We start from the raw sequence: 26,278 nt of genomic DNA, 5'->3' as shown, positions 1-26,278 counted from the left end.
CCTATGACATAATTATGATTAAAATTCTACAGGCAGAGATGCACCTTTGGTGAAATTTTCCTGTCAATCGCAGAGAAAAGCATATTTATTCTGTGCAGACAAACAGACAGACAGACAGAGACAGACAAACAAACAAATGGACTCAAATGCAATACCCTCTCCTCTGGCAAGGGTAAAAATTCATACAAAGCAGTACTTCCTGAAAAAAAATTAAATACGATCACCACCATCACTCCATCATCCCTTTAACCAAACCTGCAGTTCGTGGAAACAGCAAGAATGGAAGTGCAGCGCCACAGATCCAAATCATGGAGCAGGACGTGGTTTTCAAATCCACCGTTATCGAATCGCATGACACGGAATAGCGATTGGGCTTCCAAGCACACGTGCCAACTCTCGACGGGTAAATTTAATGGACTTTGCTTTATTGAAAAGACAAACAGACAAAGCAACAACAGTGCAACAACAAAACTAGCATGAAAGGAAGCAGATTTATTGTGCAGATGAAGAAGAAGAACCACTACTTTGGCATCCTCAGATGCATAGGGCTGTGAGGCAGTCCGCATAGGGCTGCAGGGGCAGTCCGCACAGGGCTGCGGAGGCAGTATGCACAGGGCTGTGGAAGCAGTCTGCACAGGGCTGCGGAGGCAGTCCGCTCAAGGCTGCGGGGGCAGTCTGCTCAGAGCTGCGGAGGCAGTCTGCTCAGGGCTGCGGAGGCAGTCCGCACAGGGCTGCGGAAACAGTCTGCACAGGGCTGCGGAGGCAGTCCGCTCAGGGCTGCGGAGGGCAGTCCGCTCAGGGCTGCGGAGGGCAGTCCGCTCAGGGCTGCCTCGGTAGTCCGCACAGGTCTGCCGAGGCAGTTTTTCCTTGGCTAAGGGTCACAATCCTGGATGGATCACCACTCCGACGTAATTGTGCAAATGCCCCTCGTCCCTCACACTCCTACCAACTCCCCTCCCCCCAAAATAATAGCTGTAAAGTCACAGCTACATTTGTGCTTTGTCAGAGGTCAAGGACCATTAAAATTGCCCCAGGCAAGCTTCTAAACGCTGTTATTTGTGCCTTTAGTGCACGCCGTATAATGAAGGCTCAACTTAAACAATCATTTTGTCGATCTTGTACCAACGCTGAGGCAAGTTGCAACACGTGTTTCAACTAAAGCCTCCATGTAAATCATTAGCCATGTTGTGCCTGGCCTTCAAAATTCAAGGAAGGTAGTTACAAAGTGATATTCCAACAGTATTCTCTCTTTTGAATATACACTCGGGTACTTATCTCCTGCATTTAAAGCACTCGCAAGAAGATTTGCAAAGAGGGGAAATGCCAACAGTGGGGTCAAAGGGCAAAATAGAGGGAGATGGACAGACGAGGGAAGAAAGAGGGTAGAAGAGCCAGGCCGGGGACCGGGGAGGTAAGTGAGACCGGGGACAACAGAATGGCAGTGGGATCAAGCACCCCAAGCAAACCCAAAATATCATGTGCAACACCCTGTGCTAAATGCCACAGTTACCAATGTCCTGTGCAAAAGTGGTTGCTGCACCGACTGAAAGAAAGTCAACTGCCCGTCAACCTTCCGAACAACTTACCGCCAACAGGCAACTCCCTTCCGAGTGTTTCTTTGCTTTGTAAGAGGTGATGCATTTTAATTTGCACAGGTTATAACATTTGCCACACTTGGATCGCTCGGAAGTGGTGCTGCCATATTAGGTAATCAAAACAGGACAACTTGCACTTGTTCACTTTCACTCGTTCTCACTACTGCCGTTACTTGGCAAACTCCCTCTTTTCCTCTTCCTCTGCCCCTGCCCAAGTACACGGTGAATTACTCTTTACAAATAAAAATTGCAAAAATAAATAAATAAAATTGCATACCAACATCATCTGGTTCCTCAAGTGCTTACAAGTTACCCTGTTAACTAGTTTCATTGTAGTTTGGTTACTACCGTCCGAATTAATAAAAAGGATAAAAAGGCCAGTTAGCTTACTTCCAATAATTATAAGCAAAACCATGGAAGCCATCATGTCCGTTTTACCAATCCGAGATGTCAATTATTTTATCAACCCGGCCTGATCTCCAATCGTCAGTTGGCATTCCGTCCCTGCCACTCAACTTTGGATAGATTGTTAATTATATCTCAACAATGGGTGGAGGCCTTGATTCTCACACAAGAGGTCAGCGCTGTGTCCCTTGACACATCTCGGACATTTCACACAATCTGGCACCCTGTTCCGCTTGCTAAGATTACCACCTGTGGAATACAAGGCCAACTTTTCCCCTGGCTTACAGACCTCTGCCACTTGTGCTTTCAGCATACAAGTTTCAACAGAATCCTCTCATGTCTGTCAGTTGAAGCTTGAATTCCCCCCTAAGCAGCGGCTTGGGCCCAGTCGCGTCCGCGTATGCATTGAAGTCCTCTTATGTGCCAGTAAGTCCTCTATTCTTCTTTACAGACGACTCCACACCATGGCGTACAATACCGCATTCCACCTACCACCTGCTTCCCGATCTGATGATCTGGATAGGATAAGACACTCGTGTGCCACTTGGAAGATGCCATTTAATCCAGAAAAGAAAATCCCTCATTCTCACACCGGCTCTCCAGAAGGATCATCAAACTCACCCACCTATCTACATCCACAATAAACCACCAGATGAGGTTCAGTCACTCAAGTTTTTGGGCCTATAACCACCAGCCACGACCTCTCCTTGGCAGACGATATACAAAAACTAAAAACCAGCTTCCAAAACGACTCATTGAAAACAATCAAGACAAATAAAATAACAAGAAAAATAAAAATAAAAATATCCCTGAGGGGGACTAACAGTTTTTTCCCCCATGGTTTCTGAGAAGATTTTAAAATAAATGACCTGAATTTGATGCAAAACCCCCGTTTGGGTCAAAACCCCTCTTTCACCCCCTTGAAATGGGCAGATTCAGATGGGTAGCACAACTCCATGAGACCTTACTGTCCTGATGCATTGTACCGAATTTGGTCCGTATCACTCAAGTAGCTGTGGAGAAGAAGTTTTAGTGAAAATGAGGGACTTTGGGAGGGGCCCGTGGCCGGCTTTCCGGGGGAGATACTTCTTAAGTTGTGCTCCTCGTGGTGCCTGCAATGCCCTTAAGGTTAGGGCATGGTCCTGATACCTCGTGGCGAGTTTGGTCTGGATCTGTCTGGTAGTTTCTGAGAAGATTTTTGAATGAAATACCAGCAATATTTGGGGCAACCCCCCTTGTACTCCCTTTATATGGGGTACGTCCAGAATGGGGCGCACAACCCCATGAGACATTGCTGTCCTGATGCATCATACCAAATTTGGTCCATATCGGTCGAGGAGTATGTGAGAAGATACTTCAATCAAATGTCAATGGACATACCTACATACGTACGGCCAGACACCGGGACCCGCTCTATGAGGTTATTTCGGAGAAGTAACATAAAAAGGGAGGGGAGGGTAAAGAAAGAAACAAATATGGTTTTTTAGCTTGTCTGGTTTTTTTCTATTATCAAAATTCCGCTCAAGGACTTAATGAGAGTCTGTGCTAATTGTTTGAGTACAAACAAATGCAGCAAAAATGAATAAGGCTGCTGTGTGACATTAGGTTTAGGGTGTGAGGAAATAAATGGTGTCCATAGACACAAGGAGTTAACGTCAAAAGAATGCGGTGCTGGATGGTACTGGACACTGGTGGCTAACACTCGCGCTCCACAAAATCACTTTGGGCAATCTACTGCACGAAGATCGATTCTAGAGTTGATGTACATTGCTGCTCTCCTGAAAACCAACAGAGCTATTTTGTTGGCAGCTTGGTTAGTTAGAAAATAAAATAAAACGTTCACTGCAAATATTTGCGGCAAAGAGCACGCAAACGTCCATGTGCACTTTAGGTAGGCTCGCCCCGAAAGGGGATGTGAGACTATTGCAACACCCCTGTCTTTGTGTATGTCTGTATCTATGTCTGTCTGTGTCTGTATCTATGTGTATCTGCCTGTATGTCTGTATATATGTGTCTGCCTGTATGTCTGTATATATGTGTGTGTGTGCGCGCACGCATGCGCGTTTGTGTTTTTGGTTATCTCCAAATGCGGGTTTCAGAAGGTGGAACGGAGACCTCCCAGGTCTTGAAGTACAGTCACGTGAAAAAGTAAGTACACCCCATGTAAAGTTTTGACTTTTTCAACATATTTCAACATACAGCTATTTGATCTTCATTTCAACAATATTGACAGATAAAGGTGATATAATATAACAAATATCATGAAACATTTACATTTTGTAGTCCATTGTACAATTTAAATAAACATAAATGCAAATTTCGCATGTGGAAAAAGTTAAGTACACCCCTACATTTATCACGACTTCAAATACCTAAAATTAGAATAAGGTACACCAGCTCAGGTGCAAATGATTAGAACATCATTTGAGAGGATCTTGGAGGAACCTGTCTTATTTAAACCTCAGACATTTAGTTTGGTTTGCTCTTTGTTGTTGAAGTGTGCGGCGTCACCATACCTAGATCAAAAGAGCTCTCTGAGGCCTTCAGAAAGAAGGTTATAGATGTCTACTAGTCTGGGAAGGGATTTAAAAAGATCTATAAACAATTTGAAACCAATCATTCGACTGTCCAGAAGATCATCTCGAAGTGGAGAAGATTCCAAACAACTGCCAACTTGTTCAGGCCAGGCCGCCCCAGCAACTTCAGCCCGAGAGCAGACCGCAAGATGCTGAAAGAAGTCTCTAAGGACCCCAGAATGTCATCACGTGACCTACAGGTAGCTCTTGCCACTGTGGATGTCAAAGTGTACGAGTCTACCATTAGAAAGAGGCTGCACAAATTTGATCTACATGGGAGGTGAGCCAGGAGGAAACCTTTCAGTCATTCCATGTCAAATCATCAAAGAATCTGCCGTCATCTCTCAGATTTTTGTAAAACTTTGGGAACCAATTGGGACCCATGAAAAACAGCTAGAACTCAAATATTTTTGCTAACAGCCTCTTAATTAGTGAGATACAGGTTAACGAACTTTGGACTAATTAGCGCGATGTCGCGAATTCAAATGGCCATATCTCTAAAAGTATAACACCTAGAGAGCTGGTTTTGGTGTCATTTTAAAGGTATTGTCATGCCCTATAAATTTGTCTGGGCAACATTTTCCTACCTCCAATCACAAAAAAGTTATCACAAAATATAAACTTCAATCGTGAATCCAAAAAAAATGTATCCTTCAAATTTCCTCAAATTCATCCCAGAGGTACCTTATGATGTCAAGAAGCTTCCACATAAGTTTTGTGATGGGCACTCCAATAGTTTCTGAGATATGAGCAATAATGTACATGTACGTATGGCATATAGGTTCGAAAATCAGCATTTGTAATGTATTATACAATCATTCTAACCTAGCCATGACAGGGAACACAGGGAACAACCATCAATTGCTTTGAAGTATCATATACTTTCATTTTCAACTGGGCCTGAGGGGAATTCTCATCTGGGGAATTCCAACTGGGATTTCCCATGTGGGTAATTCGAGGTGATGCAACTTTCACAGTCTAAGATCCCCAGGGAAAGTCCAAGTTGGCTTAGTGTAATGCTTAGGCCTGCCACCAACAGAAATTGGCAGTTCACTTCTGAAGGAGCTGCAGAAAAATGACGACTGCCAAGGAAAAGTTCATCTTGAAGCAGTTGAAGAAAAGTTTTCGAACCTATATGCCATACGTACATGTACATTATTGCTCATATCTCAGAAACTATTGGAGTGCCCATCACAAAATTTATGTGGAAGCTTCTTGACATCCTAAGGTACCTCTGGGATGAATTTGAGGAAATTTGAAGGATACATTTTTGGGGGATTCACAATTGAAGTTTATATTTTGTGATAACGTTTTTGTGGTTGGAGGTAGGAAAATGTTGCCCAGACAAATTCATAGGGCATGAAAATACCTTTAAAATGACACCAAAACCAGCTCTCTAGGTGTTATACTTTTAGAGATATGGCCATTTGAATTCGCGACGTCGCGCTAATTAGTCCAAAGTTCGTTAGTCTGTATCTCACTAATTAAGAGGCTGTTAGCAAAAATATTTGAGTTCTTGCCGTTTTTCATGGGTCCCAATTGGTTCCCAAAGTTTTACAAAAATCTGAGAGATGACGGCAGATTCTTTGATGATTTGACATGGAATGACCCCTTTGCTGTCCAGAAAGAACATCAGGGCAAGACTAAAGTTTGCCAATGAACAACGAGGCAAAGACCAGCACTTCTGGAACAATGTGCTCTGGACAGATGAGTCAAAGGTAGAGCTATTTGGCCACAGTACCAGAAGACATGTTTGGTGAAAACCAAACACAGCATTTGACCGCAAGAACCTGATACCAACAGCAAAGCATGGTGGTGGAAATATTATGGTTTGGGGCAGCTTTGCTGCATCAGGGCCTGGGCAGCTCACCATCACAGAATCCACTATGAATTCTTCATTGTACCAGAGGGTGCTTGAGGATAATGTGAGGCCATCTGTCGGAAAGTTGAAGCTCAACCAAAGGTGGACCTTGCGACATGACAATGACCCTAAACATACCAGTAAATCCACCAAGGAATGGCTGACAAGAAAGAAATGGAGGGTTCTGGAATGGCCAAGTCAAAGCCAGGATCTAAATCCCATCGAGATGTTGTGGGGGAATTTCAAACGAGCTGTGCATGCAAGAAACCCCTCAAACATCGCACAGCTGAAAGAATACTGCATGGAGGAGTGAGCAAAAATTTCTTCCCAGTCGATGTCAGAGACTGCTAGACAGTTATAAGAAACGCCTGCTTGAGGTTGTTTCTGCCAAAGGGGGCAATACCACCTATTAGAGCCAAGGGTGTACGTACTTTTTCCACATGCGAAATTTGCATTTATATTTATTTAAATTATACAATGGACTACAAAATGTAAATGTTTCATGATATTTGTTATATTATATCACCTTTATCTATATATATAAAACACAGTTTGTGTGTGCGTGTGTGTGTGTGTGTGTGTGTGTGTGTAATGTTACCGATAGACTCCTAAACGGAGAGGCTCACGTACTTGATATTTGGCACAGACATGGCCATTGAGCCTGGGACGAACATGGCTGACCTAAAAATTTATTTCATAATATGTTTTTACCATATTTTTATCTCAGCGCGAAATATTATGACCGGAATCTGACCGGAAGCAGAGCAGCGCGCTGATTCGCTCAGAGCGATCACGTGATGTTCGTTGCCGCCATTAACTCATTTTCGCGTTCGCACGTATTTCAGAGCGATTGCGTTTTTGCCGGGTACTTCTGCATGATTAGCATTTAGCATGATTTAGCATGTTTCACATAGATTTGTTTTCAGCGAGCAGAAGTACCCGGCATTGTACGAATAATATATCGATAGTGCCGTGTAGGGCGGAGTGATGCCGCTGTGGGAGGGACCGAACAAGGTCGCTGTGGGCGGGACCGAGCGAGGTCGCTGTGGGCGGGACCGAGCGAGGTCGCTGTGGGCGGGCCCGGGCGAGATCGCTGTGGGCGAGGCCGAGCGAGGCAGCTATGGGCGGGGCCGAGAGCGGTCGCTGTGGGCGGGGCCGAACGAGGTCTGCGTTAGTGCGTTGCCGTTGTCGTTGCCTGGTATAAAAAGATGGTGCTTGATGCTCTCTGCGTCAAGCTACGGACTTGATGTCCGTATCTTTACAACAGACATTCCAATGATGATGATGATAAATGTAATACCACTCAAGGAAGGCCCACAACTCAAGAGAGTGGAAAAAAACAATAAAATGAACAAAAATACGGGGAAGGAGAAGCAACCACTCAGAAGAATGACAGAAAATCATTTCCCTTAAATGTACCGTGTTCACCAACTAGCACGACCAGATACAGGACACCAAAATAATTTCCCTTACACATATCGTGTCCACCAACCAGCAAGACCATACCACTTACCTCTGGATCAAACTGTATTGCAAATATTCAAACGGTTTTTACATGCTGCCGTCTCCTAGCAACCAATTAAATTTTTCAAAAATATTGTAGCTTCACTTTTCACGGAGTATGAGCGTTCTATATATTTTCAATTCAGTGCGCCCGACTCGCTCACGTACTTGATTTGTGGCATAGACATGGCCATTGGGCCTTCACGGTGTAATTTGTGCGAGGCTTTTGTCCGAGTGAGCTTGAGTCGAGAGGGCGAATGTACGGGTTGGGAATGTACGGGTCTCCCTTCCCCCGCCCGGCAACGCCGGTACTGGAGGGCGTCCCTCACCCTCCCCATCCCCTCCCCCCTTCCCCCCTCCCCCCCTCCCCCCTTCTCCCCCTCCCCCCTCCCACCCTCCCCCCTTCTCCCCCTCCCCTCCCCCCTCCCACCCCCTCCCATCCCTCATCCTCCCCATCCCCCCCTCTTCTCCCCTCTCCTCCTCCCCCTCCCACTCTTCTCCCCTCCCCTCCCCTCCCCCCCGTTCCCCTCCCCTCACCTCCCCCCCGTTCCCCTCCCACCCCCTCCCATCCCTCATCCTCCCCATCCCCCCCTCTTCTCCTCCCCCTCCCACTCTTCTCCCCTCCCCTCCCCCCCGTTCCCCTCCCCCCACTCCCCCCGTTCCCCTCCCCTCCCCTCCCCCCGTTCCCCTCTCCTCCCCCCATTCCCCTCCCCTCCCCTCCTCCCCGTTCCCCTCCCCTCCCGTTCCCCTCCCCTCCCCCCCGTTCCCCTCCCCTCCCCCCCATTCCCCTCCCCTCCGTTCCCCTCCCCTCCCCCCCGTTCCCCTCCCCTCCCCTCCCCCCCGTTCCCCTCCCCTCCCCTCCCCCGCCCGGCAATGCCGGGTACTTCTGCTAGTCTATCAATATTGTTGAAATGAAGATCAAATAGCTGTATGTTGAAATATGTTGAAAAAGTCAAAACTTTACATGGGGTGTACTTACTTTTTCACGTGACTGTATCTACCTCCATTTCAGTAAGGGATCATGATTCATAGGCAACTTGTCTGATTGACTCATTCCTGCCATCTTCTTAAAGCCATTGGTGTAATGTCCTTGGTCTTCGGCATCAATAATTATACGTTCTCCGTCCCAGTTGAGCTGACCTCTTCTTTGCCATTCCATTCCAGTGAACCTTCTTTGTCTATTCCCAATCTGTCCAACTCTTTTTTTCTTTTTTTTCCTGCTCTTTTCTTTTTCTCCCTGGCGTCACTATATATCTGCTGGTATTTCATCTTGTCTTTTTATTTTGTCTTTTTTTTTTGCAATCGTTGGGGCTGTATTCGTTGCTGTTTCGGTTTTATGCGTGACTTCTTCTAATCACACCTGTTTTTGAAGTTTTTTGCAAGGTAAGTGAGTAATACCTTTTCTGGCTTGTGATCATGCTTGTACACAAATTGTATTTGGTTGTCTGTTGAGCTTGTCACGTACTCTGCTAATCCTAGTCATCACTCTACACTTGATCGAGTTCCATCAGGCCACCACCTACTTCTTCCGTCGGCAGGTACATTCATTCTTGGGATGCACGCAATTTTGTGGAACATTTTGTGGATAGTGAGGTGGTGTGTTTGAGTGTGCGTGTGTGTGTGCACGTTTCGAAAAATTATGACTTTAAAAATTGTTCTCTACAACCGCTTGTCCGATCGATCAGAAACCTTAAACATAGAGGGGCTCCCCATAGAGAATATTTTATTGATAACTCTGACATCATAGGTTACATAGTATGGCAGCCATATTGGAATAAAGGAAAAATTTGGACATCTTTTTCTCCAAAACAGCTCAATGAAAAAAATTGAAACTTGGCATACGTCATCAACTCCCTGTGGGGTATATAGGGTGATAATGATTACGTCATCGGTGAAGTGGTATTCCAGCCATAATTGGTTGAATCGAAATCCTTATATGAAAAATCTGACAATAGAGGGAGACTCGGACAAAAATGGATGTGGTGAGGAATGAGAGGTGGGGGAAGACACACATGGTGGACAACATGGATACAGAAGCAAACTCTCAGGATGGAAAAAAAACTGGACATTTGGGTTTGTATGGGACCATACAAGTTCTTCATGCCATTACAACTAAATCACTGGAAATAATAAAAAGCCTTAAATTTTTTTTCATAACTAGAGGATTCATGGACACCTGACCAGGAGCATTATTTCGAGAAAGGATATGGGAAGGGTCATTGCAACTCTTGCCATGGGTTTCCGAGCACGATATACATTTCCTACGAGCCGCCAGTTTTTTTTGAATCTCGATATTCCCCAACGCTGAGAGCGTGAGCGGCAAATTTGATTGGTCGAATTAGTGTGCTATTTTGTCCAAGTCCTGCTAAACTGGAGACTTTTGGAAGTGCCGAGAAGGAGATTTGTGTTCTACTTTGGTCAGGTATACGGAGGAACTCCACAACACACCTGGTCATAAGTGTGCCTCACTAACCGGATCTTATATATACATATATATACAATTCAATTGAAATAAAAATGAATGTTTTAAACTTTCAAGGTTGTAGAAATTTTATTTGGAAAGTTAAAGCCATTGATGCAGCGTCTTTTACACCACCTTATTTAACATGTTACATTCGTTCTTCGCACCTGTTGTTTGTACCCTTTATGATGTCCCTAAAACAGTAAATTTCCTGTTTGGAATGACTTTCATTTTTGTTTGACTGCCAGACAGGCAGACAGCGTATAAAACAACTACCTCACTTCTCTGTACGCATGCCTGATCGGGACGAGATTCCGTACAATTTGCCAAATTCAGAGCCAAAAGTACTATTGAACTGTGGGTTTATGTTCCAATTTGTGATCAAAATACAACAGCCAATTTAAATAAAGTTGTTCCTCGATCATAAACTGACATCTGTAGACAGAGAGAGTGAACCAATTGCTTCACACCGCTTTTCGCTTCCGCGTGCACAACATACGTTCTAAAATTCAACTGAGCAGAAGAGCATGAATGTAACATATAAGCAATCAAGGCCGAAGTGGAAAAAGGAAATCAAGGGAACTTAAAATATCAAGAATCAAGGCATAGAAATGTATCGAATTTAAAAGTCTTCACCACACAGAGAGCAATACAACCTCACTTTGTTTTAAATACGTTAATATTTTTATGCCTCCGCCGACAAAAATCGCCGGAGGCATTATGTTTTCGGGTTGTCCGTCCGTCTGTACGGGCTAAACCTCGTTTTTCTCAGCAACCATATGTCCGATTGAGACGTTCAGGGTAGGAGTGACACCCATGCAGAATGTTTTATGATAATTGTGACGTCATAGGTCACGTGGTATGGCAGCAATCTTGGCCTCAAAGCAAAGAATTAAAAAAATTATTTCTCAGAAACCGCTGAATGGAAAAATTTTAAACTTGGCACATTGTCAAGTACTCCCAATGGGGAACAAAACGATGATAATGATGACATCATAGGTGAAGTGGTATACTGGCCAAAAAATTTTAAATCGAATTCTTCATCCTAAAAATCTGAAATTGCATGCACATCTATGACCCATTTGTATTGAAATATTAAATTTATGACATCATAGGTCACATGGTTTGGCAGCCATATTGGATTGAAGGAAAATATTAAATAATTATATCTGTGAAACCGCTCACCCTATCGATGTGAAATTTTACAAATATCATCTAACAGCACTGTTGCATATAGTTTGAAAATGATGATGTCATATGTCACGTGGTTTGGCAGCCATCTTGGATAGAAAAACGAACCTTATCTGATCAACACAAAACTTCACAAACGCGATCCCCTACCTATACATATGCAGAGTGATAGCATCTACCCCTTGTGGGACTATGCAGAGGCATATTGGCGACACAGTCACATTGTTGTAGATAAATATAAAATAAAGCAACTTTAGATAATATTGGCCCTCTCGGAAGATAGTCTGGTAGTCGACTGCAAGCACAGCAACCCTCGACCACCACTCCGCCTCCCCAGGGCCCTGGCTAGAGACCCCTATGTGGTTATAAACATCAGTCCTGAGCTTGTTGGCTTCATGACATCATTCCATTGAACGCTTTGACTGCTGAGGGGTCTTCAACCGGGACTGATGAAGACCACTTAGTGGACAACTATAGTATACCAGTTGGTGGTGCCTTCATATATATATATAAACATATATGTATATTCCCCTCCATAAATTTCAACAATCAATCAACACTCATGTGCCTTTACTACCCTGAGCTAACATTTACATATTGCTTTAAGGCCGATGTCCGATGACCTCGAAGAACAGGGTTCACAGTGCGGCGATTACGATCTTCATGACAAGCGCTAGTTTGCTTCTTCGAAAGAATGAAGACATGCTTACACAAGTAAACGGGCACGGCGACCTGCACTCCAAATCACATCGGCAGGGACTTTGGCATTTGCGAGCTGGAGTAACAACGCGGTTTTAAAATGCCCCATCCAGGGCCCCTTGTGCCACAGACAGAGCTTATTATAGCTTCCGAGATGGATAAATTGCCCTTTTGTGGCTTCATTCCGGCCTCCTAAAATTGTCACAGCTCAGGAAACAGCAGGGCGAAAAGAAACTGCATCTTTCGAAGAAATCTCAAGGCAAAAAATATGGCACTTTTCTTCAGCTGACATCGAAAAGTGCTGCCGGAAAGGAACCTTTGCATTTCTCGATTCGTTTAAAGCGGGAATTCGACCTGAAAAGGCATCCAATGTAAATAGCCTGACGAGGACAAATTATTAACTTAGCTGCAGAAAAGGTCTATAAAGCTGCAGTAAAAAAAAACAACAGAACAAGAAGAGGATACAAAAAAAAAAAACACCTCTGAGTAAAGAATTGGTGGCTAATTCCGCAGCTATCTTGAGAGACAATCGAATATTCTTAAGCCATTTGGCACACAGAGAAATAGAACTCTCAATGCCGAAGCCTGATCACACCAGGCTGCTGACGGAGCCGGTCTGAGCTGCCACTGGCCTGCAAAATAATGTCCGGGGCAGGGAATAATGCACCACGAGCAAAACAGAGCCGGCCATACTGGAATACCATGGTAGAGATAAGGCAGCTGAAACGTTGCGACACACACAAAGTACTGACGGAGCACTGATGCACATGACAGGGTGACAGGGTGACCGAGCGCCAAGCAAACATCGTGCGAATGCCCTGGTACACTGAAACGGTTAACCATCGCACGAAGCATGTCCTTTCAAAAATCCCTTCGATTACTCTGCGAACGGCTACTCGAAAGACGATACCAATATTTTGTAGTGGGAAGATAAACAAGCAAGTAATATTCTAATCCTTTATCCAGCAGCACAGTACGAGGGGGTCAGGTTCTGCTTTGCCTTGCCAAACTGGATTTGACGACGAAGACATGTTTGGTGGCGAAGGAATCGACCATTGACAGGCAAAGGGCCGAGTCAAAAATTCACAATGCAACTTCGACATGCAAGCGAGGAAGGCTCTGCACAATAATCCTGCCTCACATTTTATGACGCATACCACCACAAAGGAACACTTTTGTTACCACAGTATAATGGAACATGTTGAACAGTAGCGTCCACAGAATAAGCATTCGGAATCGACCCAGCGAATCGCAGTCTCTGGTTGTGGGGAAACATGGATCTGAAAACTTGCTGAGATGCCAAAGCACAAATCCCCCAAAACATGGGACGCCCTCAACTGAATGATCAGTCGTACGATGGTAATACGAGCTCGTACTTTGATATTGGATAAATCTGCTACGAATCAACGGCTTGGGATTTCAGGCGACGCCTAATGACAACCCCCTCCCCTCTTCCTTCCCCTCTGGACCCCAACTTCCCCACATCCCCGCCATAAGAGCACTGCCTGTAGGTGCTGTTAACTTCCAGGCACAAACACATTTTGGAAATAGAACAAGATTGCTGAAAGTGATAAAGACCTGGAATTTTCCAAATTGTTTTCCAATTTTCAAAACCGCCTCGATCAATAGAAAACTGGGATAATACCTCCACCACACATTGGCTCTTAATATTGCAATGACAAAAAGATCACATGGTACAGTAATGTTTGCAATGCTTACTGCCATCAATTATTTTTTGCACGTCGTGAATATCTTACTATAATTCACCAAATGTCCATCCGTCCGTTCGAAGGTACTGCAAAAACGGCTCAACCGATCGCAATGATATTTTGGGTTGGTATTCCTGAGACCCCTGGGAGTAAATTAGGCTATAATGTTTTTCCAATTTTTCCAAGTTTTCCAATTTTCCAGTTTTTCCAAACACGATGGAATAATATTTACCGATATGAACAGTGATGTGGCTTTTGTTGAAATTATACGTACCAGGAGAGAGTAGATCGACTCCTGATGAACTCTTCCTATATAAACGTGCGGCTCCGAAGTAACACGGCAGCATGTGCAAAGCGACTGAGAAACAGGTGTAGCGGCCGCTTCCGTGTTACAGATTCGGCACGCACTGTTCACACATAAACGTGCGACTGAAAAAGACGTGTAGCGGCCGCTTCCGTTTTGCAGGTTTCAATCTTTTTTCAAAATGGGCGCCATGTACCGTTTAGATTTTGATGATTTGCGTGTGATATGATTCAACGGATGTTTATATGAATCGTTTAAAATAAAAAAGCCTTCAATTTCTGATATTTTGCCTTTTCATTTGGGCCTCCCAATTGAAGCCCCACCCATAGGGCGGGTACCGTTGCTTCTTACAACAAATGGACCGAGTATCAATCACACGGAGGAGTATGGAAACGAGCAAGTTTGTGTTCTTCGTTGGAACAAAATAAGTTTTTCACTATTTAAGAACAGAAGGGTTGGACCAATAGTCGTGGAGAGAGACCTCTTGTAACGGAGGAAAGGAATAAGAGTCAATAACAGTGGCGGACTAGCATGACACATAGACCAGACCAAGTGGAGCAGGCACATTATCCTACCATGAAGGTCGTTAGTAAGTTAGCTGGGTTCATGATGGCAGTCCGGTAGTGTTGCGGCAGTCCTCCTGAAATGATCTCGACTTCCTGGAGGTTAGTATCAAAAAGCTCAATAATACAACTTTTGGTTGGATATGACCCTGCAACATCGAGGATGGCGATCCGGTGATAAGTCACCATGGCAACCAGGGAGCGAGACCTTCCTGAAAATAATAAAAATACATTTTCCAGAAGCCCCTGAAAGGCAATCTATAATGAAACCTTTTCTGCATAAGGTCCAAAGTGTTCAACAATGCATTTTTTCCGACAGATTGTCTAGAGCCAGACGAACACTTGAAAGGCCTTCAAAATTCTTGGGAAAGGATTTTGTCTTTTCTTGTTTCCAATAATGCTTGAGCCAATAACTGGGAACAAAATTGTAAGGGCTGAAGGCATATTAAACTTGCATGTGCAACGATGCACAATCTCCTAAGAAGGCAAAGCACTATTCCACCCCACCGGTAAGAGTAGATGCAGGGAAGTTGGAAGCATGCACGGTGACCGGAAAGTCGGAGACGAGGCCTATTGGAATCCGAGCCCGATAAGAGGAGGCATTGTGCCACGGAGACAAAGAAAGCCGGAGAAACGTTTATGGACCATTTTAAGTCAACTGATGTCCGTGGTCATTTGTAGTTGCAAATAATAGGGAAGGAATAAATGAGCTTCAAATTGGCCTCCATCTCCATCAAATTGCAAAGCAATCCATGGCACGGGTTTGGGTTCATTGATGCCATCGTGTGCCCGAATCACCGCTCTCTGATGCCACTCAATTCAGGTTCCTTCCTAAACCAAGTGCGGACTGTGTATTTTTTTTTTTTTGCTGTTCATACCTGGCGGTTATAAATGACATTCTTAGTTTTTACAAAGTATGAATGATAGTCGAGACGAGGCTTTCGGCTTTAGGTTGTAGAACCGATGGCCTTTTGGGTCATCACCGGGACGACGAACCGGTTCGTTCAGCCTGAGTGGCAAAGCGACGTTTCTGTTCACTTAATAACCCTATGCTTAACCGTGCTACTGTATTGACAATACTAACGCTTAGCCTTCAATTTCTGGATAAGTATGACTCAATCAAATCAACAATTTTTTTTTTTTAATTCGATCTAATATTGGATTCATTTTGCTAGAAAAAAAAAAGAAATAAGAAATAGTGTGTTTTCATAAGCACAAAACGTGAGTACTTCAAAACCATGTTATGGCAGTTTGAAGCTTACGTGAAGACAGGGAGTGCATGGACGTGCCTCGCACAGAAAATTTCATTGGGAAATAAATAATAGTCCACACGGGGTCAACCTCAACACAGCGGGGTGCAACAAAAGGCCAGGATTCGTGTCTCCACACGCTCATCAGATTACGTGCCATAGACGCTGGAGTTCTTTGTTAGAAAGGGCCTCTGAGAATGCTTCTGCTGCCAAAGAAAAATGGGAGAAGAGATTGGAGGGGTTGGGGGAGGAGGTTGGTGAGGGGCAGCAGGGGGGGGGGGATGAAAGTGGTGCAAAAGGAAGGAGCAGTACGAGGCAAATACCCACAATTGGGCCAGCATATTTGTACAGTCTAATGGCGTGCAGGCAACCCTTTCTGTTACTACAGCGTTCGTGGAAGAACAAGAGGAGCATCAGTCAGTACAGAGTCGTGGAAATGTGGAAAGCTGTCAACATTGAAGAAACAAATCTGATGTTAAATCTCCTGCAATGAACTACCACGATCGGTACCTTTCCAAAAACTGCTCCTGAAGTACTGGCATGGTCATATAAATTGCCGATAGTGAAAAGTCATTCGGAACCAGAGATGACCTAATCATGTCAAATAGAACAAATCCTTGCCTAACGCGCAGCATTTTAAAAGGATAGAGCAAGGGCATACAGCCATAGGTTGGAAACCGTTGCGCAGGCTTAATTGGCCCAATAGCATCCTCCTATTGAAGCTCCTTGGAAGGGAACTTGTAACTTACTATAAATCACCAAATGTCCGTCCGCCTGTCCGTCTGTCCGTCTGTCCGTCTGTCTGTCCGTTCGCAGGTACCGCAAAAACGGCCGAACCGATCACAACGAAATTTTGGGTGGGTAATCCTGGGACCCCCTGGAGTAAAATAGGCGAAATTGTTTTTCCATTTTTTCCCCAATTTTCCAATTTCCAATTTTTCCAATTTTCCAGTTTTTCCAAACACGATGAAATAATATTTACAGATATGAACAGTGATGTGGATTTTATTTAAATTCTAAAAAATACTGTTTAGATTTTGATGATTTGCTTGTGATGTGATTTAACGGATGTTTATATGAATCGTTTAAAATATAAAAAAAGCCTTCAATTTCTGATATTTTGCCTTTTCATTTGCGCCTCCCAATTGAAGCCCCGCTCATAGGGCGGGTACAGTTGCTAGTTGTTATAATGACAATGGCAAAGTGTGTGAAAGACAGAGGAACGGATAAAGAGTCAGGGTAAAGCAAATTAAAGACAGATTGCAATATGCTGTCATGTGCCAGACCGTTCAAAATTGACAAGGCCTTGCCAGACAGACCGAGGAGATCAAACCAAAATTTTCCATTCTGCACCGCTCCAATGCCTCCCCGAGGCTCTCTAACCTAAGAATGCGGTTGGAGCCGATACAGCTTCACAAAGCACTTTGTATGATGCAATAATTAAATGTTCCATAGCGTGAAACTGGTGGAATTGCAGCTCGGGCAAATATATACATGTCACGTGATGAAAACACCCTGAATAAATGCAGCCTTGCCACCGAATGTGCTGGATTTCATTTGCAGTCGCATTCAATGGTAAAGAAGTGGAGATGATGCACATTACGGTACTACGTCTTCTTTTGGAAGGGGCACCGAATAGTCCATCTGGTTGCACTTTCCTGAGTACGTTACATATTAAAATCGTTAAAACGAGAGCCTGGTTAAAAGAGACATCCTTGTTAAATCTAAACTGCTGGCACTGCTCATCCTTAATCACAGCCCTATCATGATTTTGAAAATAAAAAAAATAAAAAATAAGGTAGTTGTGGTTGGGAAGATCCGTATTGAAAAAGGAAGGCACCACACCAACTGGTGAAAGAAAGCGTTAAGCCTCACAATATAGGCAGGCAGGATGGTAGTGGTACTCACCTCGCCTCCAAGCTGTCTCGCCAAGGTTAGAATCCCAATGCAGCTATAAACTGTTTCACAGGCAAGGTGATTCATCAATGTGTGTGCCGTCCCTCAGATAGATGTTAAAATGGGCATCCCGTCTGCTGGAATTAGTTGGTGGATGTTAAAGATTCGATGGTGTCCTTCGCGAAAAGTAGGCGAGCTATCTCCGGCACCCAGAAAAAAATCACTAACTCCTGTCCGAACCTCAGTTGAAAGTCAGGCCTGGCCAGCAACACTTGAGAAACTTGGACCAAGCTTCCCCCAGGCCAACTCCACAAGAACGTGGGAATAATCGTGACCATTAAGGAAAAAGAACCAGGTGCACCTTTGGACAACCCTCCCATCCACTTTCTGAATAATCCTCTCCAAGAAGTTCCGCCACTCAAGCTTTTGGGTCTCACTATCTGCCATGATCGTTCCTGGGAAAACCACATTTCCAAGCTGGCCTCCAAAGCCAGTCGCCGACTGGGCTTCCTCAGTCGTGCGAAGTCCTTCCTTGGCACACCTGAGCTCCTCACCACATACAAGTCTTTCATCCGCAGCTCAATGGACTACTGCTCTCCCCTCTGGGCTGGTGCTCCTGCCTCACACCTAGCTCGTCTTCACGCTGTTGAAACCAAAGCGTTCAGAATCATTGGAATCTCCCGCGATGAAGCTAACTCCGAGGGCCTTTCACTCACTCACCGCAGGCAGGTTGGTGGTCTTTCCGTCTTCTACCGACTCCTCTCTAGCCTAGCCCCCCCCCCCCCCCCCAGCTCTCTCTGGGCTCTGTCCCGCAAATATTCCTACAGGTCGCACAAGATCTGCCTGCAACCCTCTTATGGTTAAACTGCCAAAATCAAGACTCTCTGCTCACCTTCACTCCTTCATTCCTCTTTTCTCCTGCCTCTGGAACAAACTCCCTCACTCTCTTCAATCCCACTCCACCCTCCAGGTCTTTAAAACAGCTGTTCACCACCATCTCTTATCTTCCCCCATCCAAAACCTTGATCTTTTCTACCCCCGCTAATTTCACCCCAATTCCACTTTTTTGAAATACCAACTTCTGTCCTGGAAGTCCTTGGTGTCCTTGTGTTTTATAATAATAATAATAATTCATTTATTTTGTATAGCGCTTTTCCAGAAGCCCAAAGGCGCTTTGACAGAGTGGAAAACATAATGCATAACAATACATGAAAACAACAATTGCAAAAAGACAAGAATCAAGAAAACAAACAGCAGCGATATACGGCATATATATAAGACAAGAATCAAAAAGACAAGACAAGAATCAATAGGGAAATATTTAAAGCAAAAGGAGGGAGAAGGAGAAGAGATAGTCAGGGGTTAAATGCTGTGGGTTGAATGTTGAATGCAGCGTTGAACAGGTGGGTCTTTAGTGATGTTTTGAATGTGGTGAGTGAGGAGGAGTCTCTGATGGTGTGAGGTAGTGAGTTCCAGAGGGTGGGAGCAGCGATGGAGAAGGCCCTGTCCCCCCAGGATCTGAATTTGGTCCGGATGGAGGGGGTCAGGAGGTTGGTACCAGCAGAGCGGAGGTTGCGGGTGGGAGTGTGTCTGGAGAGGAGGTCAGCCAGGTAGGATGGGGCCAGGTTATGGAGGGCTTTGTATGTCAAGAGGAGGATTTTGTACTGGATTCTCTGGGGGATGGGGAGCCAGTGAAGCTTGTAAAGGACGGGGGTGATGTGGTCACGGGTCCGGGAATGAGTGAGTAGACGGGCAGCGGAGTTCTGAATGTATTGGAGTTTATTGGTGATTTTTGAGGGTGAACCATAGAGGAGGCTATTGCAGTAGTCCAGACGGGAGGTGATGAAGGCGTGGATGAGGGTTTCTGCAGCCGTGGAGGAGAGGGATGAGCGGAGACGGGCAATGTTTTTCAGTTGAAAGAAGGCTGACTTTGTGATCTGTTTAGTGTATTTGTCGAAGGAAAGGGTTTGGTCAAAGATGACGCCAAGATTCCGGATGTGAGGGGAGGTGGATACTGGGATACCGTCGATGTTGAGGGCAAAGTTATGGGTGGATTTTGTGAGCGTTTTTGGGCCAATGATGATTATTTCAGATTTATCACAGTTAAGCTTGAGGAAGTTGATTTGAAGCCAGGATTTTATTTCAGTGATGCAGTTTGTCAGGATAGAGTGGGTGTCGGTGGAGACGGACTTGGTGGAGATGAAAAGCTGGATGTCATCGGCGAAGCAGTGGAATTGGAGACCATGACGGCGGATTAAGTGACCGAGCGGGGACAGGTAAAGGATGAAGAGGAGGGGGCCAAGAACTGAACCTTGGGGGACACCTTGGGGGAGGGGAGCAGTGGGGGATTTGCAGTTATTGATGGAGATGAACTGGCATCTGTCAGAGAGGTATGATTTAATCCAAGAGAGGGCAGTGCCGGTGACGTTAAAGGTGGATTCAAGTCGGGTGAGGAGGATAGTGTGATCGATGGTGTCAAAGGCAGCGCTGAGGTCGAGGAGGACGAGAATGTTGAGGTTGCCAGCGTCAGAGGAGAGGAGAAGGTCGTTGGTGATTTTGAGGAGAGCAGTTTCAGTACTGTGGTTGGAGCGGAATCCGGATTGGAATGTTTCATACAAGTTATTGGCAGAGAGATGATGTTTGAGTTGAGTGGCTACAGCGCGTTCCAAAACTTTTGACAGAAAGGGTAGGTTGGAGATGGGTCTGAAGTTGTTTAGGGTGTCAGGGTTTAGACCAGGTTTTTTTAGAATGGGGGTAACAGCAGCAATTTTGAGGGAAGGTGGGACGATGCCTGTAGACAGGGAGGAGTTTATTGTTGCAATGATAAGTGGAGAGAGAGCAGGGAGGGAGGCTTTGACAAAGCTGGAGGGGATGGGGTCAAGAGTGCAGGTGGCAGTTTTCATTCCTATGAGGAGTTCAGAGAGGTCAGTAGGAGAGATTGGGGAGAACCGAGACAGGGGATGGCAGGACAAGGGGGGGCAGGTGGTTGGAGGGGGAGCGGGTGCGGCGGTGGTCAAGCTGTTGTAGATGTTGTCAATTTTGCGTTGGAAGAAAGAGAGGAAGGAGATGCAGTTGTCTACTGTGAATGACTGGGTGGTGGTGTTCAGGGGGCGGAGGAGTTTGTTTATTGTCGAGAAGAGTGCTTTTGGGTTTCCGGAGCCAGAGTGGATAATTTGAGAGTAGTAGGCAGAGCGGGCGCGGGAGAGGGCATCTTTGTAGTGTTGTATGTGGTCCTTGTAGGCTTGGGAGTGAACTGTGAGACCCGTTTTATTGCGGAGTCTTTCAAGTTGGCGAGCACGAGTTTTCATCAGGTGGAGTTCAGGGGTAAACCAGGGAGCAGAATGGGTGAAAGAAACTGTTTTGGTTTTTACAGGCGCAAGCTGGTCAAGGCAGGAGGAGAGAGTGTGGTTGTAGTAGTCAGTGAGGTCGGAAGGGGTGTGGAGGTCAATGAAGGGAGAAGTGGACATTTTTTCAGAGAGGGTGGATGAGAATGAGGTAGGTGAAAGAGCGTTTAGCTTACGGAAGTTGATTGTGCGATAATGCCTTGGTGTTGGGGCGGGGATGTTGATGGTCAGAGTGATGGCTAAGTGGTCAGAGAGGGTGAGGTCGGAGCCATAGAGATGGTGCAAATTTAATCCAGTGGAGCAGACAAGGTCCAAAATGTGACCACGGATATGGGTAGGAAAGTCGACATGTTGAGTGAGGTTAAAGCAGGTGAGTAAATCAGTGAAGTCAGTGGTTATTGTGGAGTCAGTGGAGTCCATGTGGATATTGAAATCACCAAGGAGGAGGATTGAGGGGGAGAGGGAACATAGCTGGGTCAGAAAGTAGGAGAAGTCAGACAGGAATGATGGGTGTGGTTTGGGAGGGCGGTAGACGACAGCCATGACTGACTGCGTGTGACCAGAGAGTTTTAAAGCCAGGTGTTCAAATGATGGAGCAGATGAGATGGAGATGAGGTTGGTCTTGATGTCTTGACGGTAGATAACGGCAATTCCACCACCTCGGCCCTCCGAGCGTGGTTTATTGACGTAGGAATATCCATTGGGTGTGGTGAGGTTGAGTGTGTAGTAGTCCAGAGGTTGTTGCCAGGTTTCGGTGAGACAGAGAAAGTCCAGTTTGTTATCCAGGATGTATTCGTTCAGGATGAGGCATTTATTGTTGAGGGACCGGGTGTTGAACAGGGTGAGCTTGATGTTGTTTTGAACAGCAGGGATGAATTCAGGTGATTTAGCCAGGGTTCGTAGGCAAGAGGTGCGATCGTGTGGGTTGCTGTGACCAGGTGCGCTGGGACGAAGAGTGAGAGTGCGCTGAGCCGACCAGAGGACGGGGATGGAGTGACCTGATTGCAAATAAACAAACTTGCGACTGGAGCCACGGTGAATGTACCTGGGTCGTCGGAGGAGTCCATTTGATTTGATGGCAGAGATGCATGATGGGGTGGAGCGGGTATTGAGCAGAAGAAGCCTTGCGGCGGAGTACTTCAGAGCCATGCCAGGCAGGAGCGAAGGGACGAGTACGAGGCCAAGGTCGAGGAGGCAAAGCGGCAAACGCAGCGGCAAACGCAGCGGCAAACGACTGCAGCCGCTAATCAAGACCACAGCGGCAAACAAGGCCACAAGGCCACCGGCAAACAAGGCCACGGCCACAATCAACGGGAGCGGGCCTTTCGAATTCCGTATTCCGTACCATCAAAAGCAGATTCCGTTATCCAGCCGGAGAACACGCGGCACGTGCGGGTGTGAAAAGGCAGGACAGGTGTGAGATGTCAGGTCAGAAAGGTAGAAGCAGACCCTGTACATCCATCCAGTCGGAGAAGCGGCGAATATGCAACGCCAGCGTCCTCTCGCAACCGAACCCGCATTATACTTCTCCCACGCCTCCTCCCCCCAAGCCCTCTCCCTCCCACACATCTCCCTGCTCTCAAATGTTGTGTTTGTGTGCTTCCCCTTCTCTCCCCATCTTGTCTTCCGCTCCCTCTTTTTATATATTTTGTTTGTCTGGTTGATTTGTTTGTGAAGTAAATGTCAGCTCTTTCACGAGCCTCGATTCAGTATACAAAAAAAAAAGAAAAAAAAAAAGAAGAAAAAGACTCATCATCTACATATTGAAATCGCATGGTGCCCTCTCCCCCAATGACAGGGTAACACCTGGCAGACAATGCCTGCACATTCCAAGATGAGGACCACGAGGAGGTTGAAACATGGCACCCGAGCCGAGCCTGCTGAGAATCTACAGTATACCAGCTGGTGGTGTCTTCACTTCTTTGAATACCAGTCAGCATTTGAAAAATGAAACCAAAACAGTGATTCTCGAGGTGACTAATGCAAAGCAAATATTTAACTACTTCAAACCAGGTGCACCTTTCTAAGCACAAGTATTCGGCAACTACATACAATATCAGGACCAAATAAACCTTTCCCAAACGCTGAGCAATAAGGGTTCAAAAGATGGTGTTTGCAACGGAATCAAGTTACGCTGCATTGTACATCGTATTTCGTCACACAAAATGGAGACACGACCATCGTTGCGAGTCCTGGGCCGCAATTCACACAAAAAAATGCTGCACGGCAATCGCCAGCTGCGGAACCAATTGTGGGGGGTTTTTGAGCGCGGCTTCTCTGGCAGGACAACGACTCGCTGAAGAAAGCATGCTTTTTTCTCATCGCATTGCTCGCCGAGTAGAGAGGGAAAGCGATTGAGTGCAGATTTGAAAAAGCAGTGCAGCCAGTCAAATAGTCCCAAACGACTGTCAGGGATATCACAACGCCTGCTCCAGTTTACACATCAAGACTTCGAAAAACACATCCTGGAATGACATATGATATAGGAAGAGGAAAGATAAATGGAATGGCAATAGGGCGGGCAAGGTTGGGGAGTCACCCCACGAGATATATCGAATACATTTACAAAGGCGTGGGATCCATTCCACGGAAGAGCGTAAAATTGAGATCAGGAATTGGAGTGTTGCTGATAGAACAAGAATGTTGTACTTCCCCCAAAAAAAAAACTTTCCATTGAAAAGCATCGAGCATTTCAAAACTTACAAAAAGTGACCACCTAAAAACAACTACAATTACTACTTCCTTTAATGCCAGATAGAGCACGAGGCAGATACAGTACGATTTGTTTCCAAGCAGTTATTTATTATGTGAATTCCAAGTCCGAGGTCTTACCGGATTTCTGTTCCTCGTTGGTTTCCAGTCGATGACCTGCCTTGGGAGTGCGATTCCTTCCATTCCTACCAAATGTGCCCAAACCATCTCAGTCGTTGTCCTCTCAAAATTTCACTTTCACTTTTTTGTCAGTTTCCATAAGTCCGTGTTTTAACCTTCACTCGCCGGCTTATTGTCATAACTTTCCCGAAGGCTCTTGGTATCTATGCCATTAAGCATTCTTTGCATTTTATTCGTAACAGGCCACGTCTCTCCTCCACACAACATCGCAGATATGACATTGCTGTTGTAGAGCCGGATTTTAGTCCGTGTGCTGATTTCCTTTGGTTTTCCAAATGCTTTCCAATTTATGAAGTGATGCTGCAGCTTTTCAGATCCAAGATCTGACTTGATCTTCCCGGAATCCATCCTCGGTGACTGTGGGCATTACACAGTATATGGCTACATTGAATAGCATTAGTGACAGGACACATTCCTGTCTTACACCGGTCAGGATCTTGAACCATTCCATAACTCCATCTTCTGTTTTTACACAGCTTTCTAATCCATCGTACGTGTTCTCAAATATCCGCACAAACTTACCTGGGATATCGTAATGTTATGGTATACTCCATCAGGATTTCCTTTCCATACTATTAAATGCCTTTTCAAAGTCTATCAAAATGACTATCGTACTTTCCTGCAAGGGTTGAATTCCTTCAATGATCCTTCCTAGATCTAGCTTCACGGAAGAGTGAAGAGACAAAGGGTAAAAAGAGAACAAACTGACAACTGGGATAACAGTCGGACACGAGCAATGAACAAACAGCGAGGAGAGAGGAATGGAGGAAACAGCAACCAACAACTAAGCGGTATGGTTTAGGTAGTGTTAATGAGGGTAGAAAATATTGTGGGTAGGCATGGGGGATAGCATGATATGGTGGTACACCACTTAACGTGCTGAAATAAAGAGTGGGGATGGACAGCCTCGGCCTCGGGAAAGCAGTTTCACAAAAGGAAGAAAAGAGCAACAAAAGAGACGAGGGAGGCAAGTACACTTGGATTCTGGGAGTTTAACACCATGAGGATGTCATTGGAAGACCTCATGTTCCTGGAGTGTTTGAGCTCCGTCAGAGAGCTGAGACAACTATAAACAAACAGAGGCCACTGACCTGACTGTGATGCGAGAACAACAGGCCTCATGCTTCGGCTTCATTGCAAAGGAATGCCGTTGTGAGAGTTCTCAAAGCAAGCACATGAATACGATTGGTGACTAAGTGGGACATCATTGCAGGAACACAGATTACGAGGCATCAAGCACATCAGTTGGCATAAAAAGGTCCTATAACGTTGCTCGCAGAGAAATGGAACACCTGTTGGTTCTGCGTTCAGTACACTTCATGAGCTTCATGAGCTTGTCTGCAGCTGACAGCGGTACTTTCAAGTCGAAGCTCGTGGGTGTTTTAAAGCATGCACTAAACCGCTAATCTTACACAATGATGAGCACCGCCCCAGTCCAAGGAAAAGATAACACACCTGGTGCAATGATCAGGTATAGCCGATGGCTTAAACTCGAGCACATAGGGTGGAAGAACTGGACCAAATTTTTCTTCTGCCAACATAACTCCAACGTGCACATCACTTCCTCGTCTGGTAACGTTAGCGTCGTCTAATTCGTCACAACAATACCATTTCGAGACGAACGACCTAATGTTCATGTATCCCCGTTAAAATTGCCTCGCGTGGCAATGCCACTCAGCCCGAGAAATGGCAAGGAACAGATTTGATGAGTTGTGTGCCTGAAAAAGCAGGCCAAGCCATTGTGGTCCTGTAAAAGCACCATCAAGGTACCCACAGATACTCTTCACAGAGTGTCGTGGTACTCAAGTCATGAAGACATTCCATGGCTCGAATGACCCAGGCAGGTCGTCACCGTAACGCAGGATGCTCCAAGCCTGGGCAGGTAACTTGGAATTTGGCCAGGGTGCTGGCACTACCCTCAAGACACCTAAGTAGGATCTTATATGTTCACCAGAAGATGCTTAGATGGGACACACAAAATATTGTAAGACAGCACAATCACTGGTGCAAGGCCCTGCGTGGAATAAAC

At 45.5% G+C, this 26,278-nt stretch overlaps 1 protein-coding gene across 1 annotated transcript in view; it reads right to left on the bottom strand.

Moving 5' to 3' along the window:
• The window catches only part of LOC137422500 (phosphatidylinositol 3-kinase regulatory subunit gamma), a 304,184-nt gene that overhangs the window by 272,266 nt on the left and 5,640 nt on the right, over window positions 1–26,278 (bottom strand).

The sequence above is a fragment of the Myxine glutinosa genome, chromosome 1 (genome assembly GCF_964187855.1).
Source record: "Myxine glutinosa chromosome 1, kmMyxGlut1.1, whole genome shotgun sequence".
Taxonomy (NCBI): domain Eukaryota; kingdom Metazoa; phylum Chordata; class Myxini; order Myxiniformes; family Myxinidae; genus Myxine; species Myxine glutinosa.
The sequence above is the reverse complement of the archived record's forward strand: the minus strand, read 5'-3'. Positions and strand labels throughout refer to the sequence as shown.